Here is a 9748-nt window from a genome sequence, read left to right on the forward strand (position 1 = left end):
TTGACAGAGGAGGCAGTAAGCCTCGGAGACAACAATTAAAACAGGAGAATAAAGGTTACCTTTTGAAGTCCTTCCTTGCCTTAAATGATATTTGAATTATCTATCACCATAACTGTCACCTAACATTTGTGAACCATTTTTGTGAAACCTAGGAACTAAGAAAGTATGTACTCTAATAGCCCAGTTCTTATTTAATGTTTATCCTTCAATAAATATAACTCAAACAATTCATTTACGATCATAGCACTGAAGACAGATCTTATCACTGGTTCATTGTTTTCATATGCTTAGTTGCCAGCTGAACTTCATTTTTAGAGAGACGTTAGTTAAAGTTACTAGATAATATTTACGTCAACATTATTATTAAACATATTTTATTATTTGATAATTTCATATATGAATACAATACATTTGATGACATTCACCCACCGACATACATGTGTGTGCGCTTTGGTTTTTATTCCTTTTTACTAAATTTAAGTATTAGAATAAGTCATCAAGGAAACCTCTTGAGCGGAAGTTGTTATTCTCCTGTTCAGCTTTCTTAAGCAGGGAATGTCCAGCAGAGCATCTCCTCCGCAAGCAGTTATCCTGTCTCATAGACAACCCACACGTTCCAAACCCTTTCCCACCATCCTGTGGAACCCTGGCTGCACGGACGGCTGCAGCCGATGGTGACTTCTGTTTTAGAAGGCCTTGCTCCATCTATGCCTCCTTCAGACAACAAGGCCCTACCTGCCTTGCAAGACATCAGTCTCAGACGAGTTTGCTCCAAACACGCTCCTTAACTCGCAGCTGTTCTCACTTAGGCTGGGGTGGACTTTGTGGCGGTAGGGGGCCCTCAGGGGCTCAGCTGAAAACTTGTAATTTGTGAAATGTGAGGCTCGTGACCGGTCCTTATGCAAGGCCCGTGATTGGTAGATTTGGAATCTGTGCTGTGATTGGTACAGATTACAGTGCCGTATTTGCATACCGTACTCAAGCCCTGTACCTCTCCCGCTTGTATAATCAAGTCAGCTAGGAGGTGCTGCTTCCCCCTCGTATTGCCACGTTAGGTCCAAAAGAGACTTCTGAAACATCTCTTCTCGATTGCTTGTCATCTTTATCCTGGGGAGAATGGGAAGAGCTGGTTAACAGGGAGAGTGGCTTTCAGCTCTGGCAGGAGTAGCAGCAGTGATAGCAGCAGTAACCGGATCTGAAAAAGCTGACAAGGTGGTGGAAGGGCTCCAGATAATGACCAGCGGCAGACAGGGTGGGGGTGAAGAGGCGTACGAGGGAGGCAGTGGAAATATGCACAAAGCAGAGGCTGTGAAGAGCTTAAGGTGAGGGGTACCCTAGTAGTCCTGGCGGGCTGAAGATGCCTGCCCCGAAGGCTCACAGTAGCTGCCATAAGGAATGTGGGTCCTGACTCCCCAAGCTTGGAAAGTGTGACAGTAACCACATGACTGCAGCGTTGCTATCTACGGGTAAGGGATGAGGATTATACTGGCTTCAGAGGTGTGGGCTACTGCTGATCAAAGCGCAGAGCAGTAAGATTTGAACCTGAGCACCTTGGTTGTGAGTCTTTGCTCTCTCGAACCTGAAACCCCAAGCCTCTGGTTCTCAGGACTAAGCCACTGTTTAGAGCAGTGGCTCTTGACCTATGGGCCGAAATGCCTTTGGGGGTCAAAGAACCCTTTCACAGGGGTCTTTTATCAAATCATAGCAGTATCAAAATTATAGTTATGGAGCAGCAACAAAATAATTTTATGGCTAGGGGTCACCACAACATGCAGAATTGTATTAAAGGGTCACAGAATTAGGGAGGTTGAGAACCATGGATGTAGAGGAACGTGGAAAAAGCAATGTTTTTCTTTCATAATCAGACAATTTCTTCAACACAATTTCAGAGTGCCTCATACTTGTTCCTTATTGCTAGCATCTAATACACAGAAGGTATTAATTTTTTTTTATTTTTTGCTTAGTGAACATATGTGTTGCAGTGAGAGAGGCATTTAGCCAAATAAGTTAATACACAGCAGCATGACTCATGCTATAATACTGGCATGAATACTGCAGACAACATCTTTGGGGAACACTCATCTGTCTGAATATGGACACAATACAATCTAGTTGAGAGTAAGCGGACATAATTACAGGTTCACAGGAGGTGAAACGCAAGGATATCTCCTACGCCACCTTACACAAATGCTCGTTTGAAACTGTTTTAATATGGCTACGATGCACATCTCTGTTTCAGGCTTTCAACCAATACAGCTTGTTGTCGATAAACGAAACATACCTCCATTCAGTCTGGCTTTGTCCGTGACTTTCTTTTTGGTGGACACTGTCATATTTACATGTGAAAACTTGACATGCTGCTGTTTTGCGGTTCTCTCACTCTGCAATGCTTGATGGTAGGAAATATGTGGTATTTAATTATTCTAGAAGTGAAGGCACTTACATCCCATGGGTGTTCCGTGTACATTTGAAATAGAAATACATGCCGCCTTGAGGGAAGACTTAATTGAACAACCAACACATGTTATAAACTCAAGAATGGGGTGATACAAATGTGCTTTTTGAAAAAAAAATTGTACTGTGGGCTGGCACACTAGTTTTGCAATGATCAAGACTGAAGTGGTAGATTCTTGAAGTTATAAATAATGGATGTGATTTCAGGGAAACACTTTGGGCTAAAATCCTACCGACGTGTTTTCAGGGAATTCGAGTATGATTAACACTTTTCTTCAGAAGAAACTTCAGGGTCACGAAGGGCAATTTAACAGGTTTTTCTAGTTAATGTTTGGGGATTAATATTTTTCTAATTAATGGAATGAATTCCAATGCTGTTATAGTAGTCTACTGTAGATAAAGAGGCTTGAATGAAAGTCGTTTGCCGTCCTGTACCATTTTGCTCCTGTCATCAGTACTGTCATCTTGGTGAGTACTTGCCTCCTTGTATTTAACGGAGGAGTTGGAATACATCTGTTCTCTACAATCGTACAGTCTAAGTTCCTCCTTAATATTACAAATATTTTACCGTATTCTTTAATACCTAGGAATGAAATACAGAAGCAACGTAGTCTGTATGTAGGCTTAGTTTTGTGAAAGTCAATACAGTACCTCAGCCGTTCTGTAGGGAATGTTCATACCATGTTGCATGCAACTGCAATAAGGAATAAAAAAACTCACAACTAAATAATACTCTTTTGTCATGTGAACTTCAGTATAGCTCTGCTGGAAAACATGAAGAAGCAGACAGATACTTCTAAATGAACAAAACTTAGTCTGTGAGAAGGTAATATGTTTAGCTGCCACTTCACACAAGAAGTTCAAAATTACAGACAAGAAGCCTGAGTGTGGATACTACAAGTAAATAGTTGGGGTGAATGATAACAGGTCAGGCTGGTTTATAGGTGACAAAACGAGGAAAGCAAGCCCAGTAAGGAAGTATGCTATTTCTTTGATAGCTTTATCTACTGTGTTTTTGTAAAATGCTTATCTTAATCTTGATGGCTTTATTACTCATTTGGGAAAAATAAAATGCTGGTGGAGTGAGCACATTGCCATGGGGAGATAGGAGGAATGGAAAGAATATTGTGAGGGGACTTTTTAAAAAATAGTGTGGCCAGAAGACATGACTTGCATCCAGGGAGCCAAGGTACAGCTGGAGGGGAGGTTTGACAGAAAGTTTGATTCAAGGAAAGAGACAAGGGAACAATTGAGTTGATAGATCATGGAGACCAAGCGAGGCTGAAGCGAAGCAAGGACATGAAGAAATAAATGATAGTTGAAAATCTGAAGCACAGAGAATTGTAGGCTGTTTAGGTCTCATAAAAGAGATGACTCTAGTGGTGCTTATGAAGATGGAGTTCTAGAGCTTTCATGCTGATGGCAGCCACCCAATGATCCAGTAGCTTTTCTTCCTGTGTTATGGTTTCTCACTGTAACACTCCAAGGAGATTCTTCTCCTTTCTTCCATGGCCAACTCAGCACTGTGTCCAGCTACTTAGAGAAAACTAACCAGAACATTTTTGTCTAATGATTAAAAAATTAGAAAATGGAAAATGTATAGTTTTGCTGAATTTTGTCTTACTTTTACATTCTGTCTGTTGCTTTGTCTTTTGGCCCATGGTCCGTGTCCCCCTGCCCCCTCGTCAAAATCCTACAAGTCAAAAAAATAATTTTTATTTTTGTTAAAGTATTTGCCAAAACATAATTACAAAAACCATTTTACAAATTATCAGAATCTTTGTTTCATATCATTTGTGAAGGCTTGAAGAACTCTTTGCATGGCAGAGATGCCTATTCACACACGGACTTCTGGACTGCAACATTCTCCTCACACATGGATCTTTTTCCCCATCTTAGATGTTTACTTAAAAAAGATCATAGAACATATTAGCTGAGCGTGGTGGCACATACCTTTACTTCCAGATCCCAGCACTTGGGAGGCAGAGGCAGGTGGATCTCCGTGAGTTTGAGGCCAGCCTGGTCTACAAATTGAGTTCCAAGACAGCTGGGGCTACACAGAGAAATACTGTCTCAACAACCCCAAACCCAAAACCAATCAACCCACCCACCAAACAAAACCGTCCAAAAAACAAAACCAACAAAATACGTAGAACACAAAATGGATAACAAGCTATGATTTATGGGATAAATAGTAGCCATCTATTCTGTGATATTCCCATCATATCTAAGATTAGGGCCCACAGCAAAATGAGCCTTAAGTTCTGGGTTCTCATTACAGAAATATTCAGAGAATCCCTGACCATGGGTCAGGTGCTTAGCTCCAACTGCTACCTCTACGGCTTAAGCCTTAGACCTAAGGCTCAGACAACATCACAGAAGAGGGGCAGAGAGACTGAAAGCCAGAGGACCAGGGCATCTGCTGCAAAGGCTGTCTTGTTTATATTTGGCACTTACAAACTGAAGGCCATATAGCTGCCTGAACAACACCTGAATAAGGACAATCCCAGCTGATGTGGCCGCGCTGATGGAGTAATCTCACAAGGTTTCGTTCTTTGAGGAAGAGCAGCCGGCAATCCATACGCCTGTTGTGGGAGGGATACTCAGTCTTCCCCCAGGATGAGCCAATGTCACTTAGCCAGCCTTGAAAACATACACATAGGAGCAACACGAAATAGACTTAGTAACTTGTATTTATGCATTCATTTGCTTATATAAATGTATGTAATGATAAAAATTAAAGGGACGGAGACCATGAACTTGGAAGTGAGGTGGTGGGCAGAGAAGGGGCTGGAGTGAGGTGGAAATGATGTAGACACAGTACATGCATTTTTTTTTTCTTAAAAATCTAGGTTCTACTACCTTTAAAAAATAATCCATCTGTTTCTTCTACCTTTCAAACAAATTTTGACTAAAGGTCTCAGAGTAACCTTTAGGCTTGTGTAGTTGCTATGGCTTGTACTAAAATCCAGTACATAGGGATACTAACAATATTAAATTAAATTCTTATTTCCACCTCCACTAGATTAGTTGGATTCAGCTACCACCTCCCTTCTCAAAGTACTTAACTTTAAGGTCTGAGGAAAGCCAGGCAAAGAAAATATTTGGAGACTATCCCTGTGGTCTTGTATCACTTAAGAAAAGAAAAGCAGAGTTGCATGCTGGAAACACAGAAAACCCAAGCTTGGACATGGACTCCTGAATTTTAAGAATGGAGTTCAGCCTGAAAGTTTTAGAGCTTGGATCCATCTTTCCTCTATAGGAAAGACAAACACCTTCCCAGAGTCCTGTCACTTCTCTGGGGACCTGACAAGGGGGCTCGGCATCCCCCTTCCTGAAGGAAGTCAGATCTTTACATCTGTCTCAGTACTGGGTAGTTCATATTCTCTCCCACTCTCAGATATCTTTGACTCCAAGGACTCTTTTCTCCCTACTCCAGAATTATTATGACAATGTCCTCCTCAAGGACTTACAGCCTTTACAAAAATAAAAAAAAAAAAAAAGAAAGATAAGAAGAAAGAAAATGCTAGTCCTTTGATATCTCCTGCGTGAATGAATTTGAAGCTTCTCTGTAGAAAGCAACAGATGTGATTATGCCAACTCTATAAGGTACTGACACCTGACCCTGCTCTGGCACTGAAAGGTCTATCACATGTCTATCACATGTGAAGGAATTGAGCTTTTGCCTTGACTCTTTTATGGCAGCTAGCCCTGTGCTTCTGAGAGCAGAAAATATAGTGCATTCAGAATTTCCTCAGTGAGTGATAGCCCATCGAGGCAGAGCTTTCCCACCCAAACTGACTCTGACACTAGCCACACACAGCCACACTCATGTACCCTCACACTTGCCCTTGGAGGTCTGAGAACAAACTCCACAGGCTTAGTCTTGCAGGATGGCAGTCAGGTTGACCTACTTCCCTGATGCCCCACTGACCTAAAATCACAGGCCCTGAGTGCTGTCATCTGATCACCTTGAATAACAGTCACTTGGGAGGGAGATTAAGTTCCACAGCAGGAAAGCTTTCCACTTCACTGAGCTGAGCCCTGACCTTAATGCAAAGGTGCTTTCAGGGCAAACAAAGATGGTTCTGGGAAAGAAAACCCTGTTAATTTGCAGCATCCTCTGGCCAAAAGCCTTGAAACAGGAACAAACATTCTCTGTGGCCTTGTTAGCCTTAGTTAGCCACTTGGGACCAGGTGGCTCAACCTCCATTACAGTTCTGTCAACTTTTTTTCTCTCTCTGAAATCTTCCCACAGCCTTATTATTATTATTTTTAATCTTTCTCCTACCAAAAGAGCATACAGAAAATAGGAAAGATATTGGGTGTGCCGTTTTTACTTGGTAGATTTCTTTCTGTTGACCCTACTCTTCTGACTGTTATTTGATATGATAACGTTGTATTAAATGATAAAAGCATCATCTTTAGGACATAGGACAGGGAACAGGCCAGGGTTGGGGGCAGCAGGTGAGGGCCTCTTAGTGAGTTATATCTAAAATGACCCTGTCATTTGGTCTCATTTGATGATTAAAACCTTCCCATACAGTCATTCATAAAACAACAACAACAACAACAAAAAACAAAAAACAAAAACCCCAACTCATTCTGGGGTCACCACAGAGTCCAGGAGCCACACATGCTCACTGTTACAACAGCCTGGGTTTGAATTTCTTGTTGGTTAACATGAAAAACTTAAAAGCAAAACAAATCCAGTTATGTTTATTTGAACGAAAGCAGACCTCAGTATTTCTGGATGTAAAGTGCCTGGAAATGGCTCAAGTGATTATTTTAAAACTATTAAAAACTTGTCTTTTTGAACTTGGAGTAAAAAAAAAAATCACATTTTTTGTCTTCATAACACATGTGTTCTTCTGGAGGATTGTCATGTTAGAAAGTTGGCTTCACTGCTGCTGCTTTCTTCCCCTTGGAAGAAAGATACTCCAAAGATCTGAAACTAGACTGTACAGTGCTATACCCACATTCATCCTTTCCTTCTCTCATTCCTTCCCTCTTTCTTCTCCTTTTATTTCTCATCCTTTTTCTTCTTTTCCTTTCTACTGTCCCCGTTTTCTTTTTTCTTCCCTCCCTTCTTCCTTCTTTCCTTCCTGTTTTCCCCTCTTCCTCATTTTTCTCCTTCCTTTCCTATTCTCTTTCCTGCCCTCCCTCTTTCCTTCCTTTGCTTTCTCTTACCATGCTCCTTCTCTTTCTCCTCTTTCAGTTTATCCATCTCCTATATCTTACAGAAAAAACAGAATCTGTGTAGGGTAGTGGGAGTACGGAGTTGAGTCATTTATTCAGAGAACTATGCAGTCATATTTCCCTGGCTTTAGCACAGATGTTGGCAGTTCTAGCTGAATACTTCTTCAGGAATTGCCCTTGGCCTATGGAAGCTGCTTTGCTCGAGGCTGCATGCTCTTTCTGAGACAGTGCATACCCATGTAGTGGGTGATATTATAATATAATGTTATACATGGGGGATATTAGATTCCTGAAGGCTTCCCTCCCCTGCTAGTTCCTAAAAATTTAACACAAAGAAATTCTAATTGATTTTATGAACTTAAAGCACCAAAAAAACTGGGCAGATATCAACCTTCTATGCAATCTTGCTATCTCCCAGCTTCTTACCTGTCTGGGTTGCTTCTGTTTCAGCCGTCTGTCCTTATGGCCACATGCTCATGCCCCACGGTGACTTCTTTCTCTCCAGATTCCTCTCCTGCTACATCTTCTGCTTCCTCTCTCTTTTTTCTCTCACGCTCTCTCCCAGACCCTAAGCCTGGGAACCTAAACCCCACTTCCCTCTCTTCTGCCCAGCCCAGGCTGTCAGCTACTTTATTAATAGCCAATCAGGTATAATTGAGGTCGGAGTTACACAGCATCACTTGCTATACATGACATTGCGCTCCTCTGGGGTGTAACCAGATCTTGGGGGACCAGTAATTAACAATTAAATACATAGCACAAGATCCTCCCCCAACAGTCTAAGTTCCAGGAATTGGAGGCAACTTGGAATGGTCATCATAGAGCCAGCACTCCTCATGGTGTCTGCGGAGGCCTCTTTTGCGTGTGTTTCGCCATTCTAGTTCTTCCTCTGCTCAAACCAGTTGGGCTCAATGCTTTTTAACTGTTGTCCTCACATTCGTTTTCCAATAAGCTTCACACACACAGACTACAAGCCCAGAGACTCTTTCTCCAGAAGGCCTACTTAAGACCATCTTAACTCACACCATGCCTCAAAAAAATACCTCCAGAGGAAGACCTCTAAAGCACAGAGAGATAGAATAACCTCTATGAAGTCAGGCATGTGAGTAATGACGGAACTGGGACTTGAACCCAGGTAATCCAGCTTTACAACGCCCACTCCTAGCCACTAATGGAAAAGAAAACAAATCAGTTATGTTTATATGAATGTCCTGGGTGAATCACACAAACGTACTGCAGAGTGAGCAAACCAAGACACAGCAACATAAACATTACCATTCCATTTATATGAGGCACCAAGCCAGAAAAAAAATATGAGTTTTATTGTTTAGGAATTCATACATAGAAGGTAAAAATTTAAAGAAAGACAGGTGATTATTGCTTAAAAAATCATATCCACTAGATGAGTGAGATGGGAAAGGGTTCTATTCTAGCAATGTGTTGTTTCTTACCTACTCGGGTCATGTTTACACATAGGTTCATGTTTATAATGGTTATAAACATGTTTTCACTTTTTACGTGAATGGAAGCTCATAATTAAAAAAAAACAAAAACAAAAACAAACAAACAAACACAAAAAAAAACCAAACAAACAGAAGAAAAAAATCCACTGCAGAAGAACCTCAAGAAGGTTCTATGATGGCCACGTCCACACGAGGCTTTTATTTCTTTCCCCTGCAGCCACTATGCACGGCGGCTTTGGGAAATCTTTCCAAATTAACTGGTTTTGCATAAGCAGCTCTGCTGTACCTATGGAGTGGGATTGCCCTTACAACATTCTCTACTCCTGCAACTACGCAGCTCAGCATCAACATTCTGAAACCAAACTCACCAATTCGACTATCAGCTTTCTAAGATCTTTCTTACTTTTCCTGCTTAGGATTAACTTCCTAAATCTTGAGGGGGCTGTGGAGGAGAAAGGTGTGTTTTAACACACTAATCCTGTTAGTCTAGGTAGACGAACCCTGTACGTTGCAGGCTGCCAGTTCCCATCAGTGTGGCTCTCTCTCTTTTCCTTTATCCACGTGTGGTTTGGCCAGAAGAGAGTTAGAGGTACAGGGTAGACAAAAATTTACACGTCTGCCGAAAGCAGAGT

The 9748-nt window shown here is 41.5% G+C and overlaps 1 long non-coding RNA gene across 1 annotated transcript; it reads right to left on the reverse strand.

The window, feature by feature from the left end:
* Window positions 1-4084: 4084 nt before the first annotated feature.
* On the reverse strand, window positions 4085-8688 carry LOC110560488 (uncharacterized). Its single transcript, XR_002477137.2, has 3 exons — window positions 8080-8688; window positions 4912-5097; window positions 4085-4360 (listed from the first exon to the last, which is right to left on the reverse strand). It is a non-coding gene; the product is annotated as an uncharacterized LOC110560488 (long non-coding RNA).
* Between the last annotated feature and the right edge of the window lie 1060 nt (window positions 8689-9748).

Source organism: Meriones unguiculatus, chromosome 3 (assembly GCF_030254825.1).
Source record: "Meriones unguiculatus strain TT.TT164.6M chromosome 3, Bangor_MerUng_6.1, whole genome shotgun sequence".
Taxonomy (NCBI): Eukaryota; Metazoa; Chordata; class Mammalia; order Rodentia; family Muridae; genus Meriones; species Meriones unguiculatus.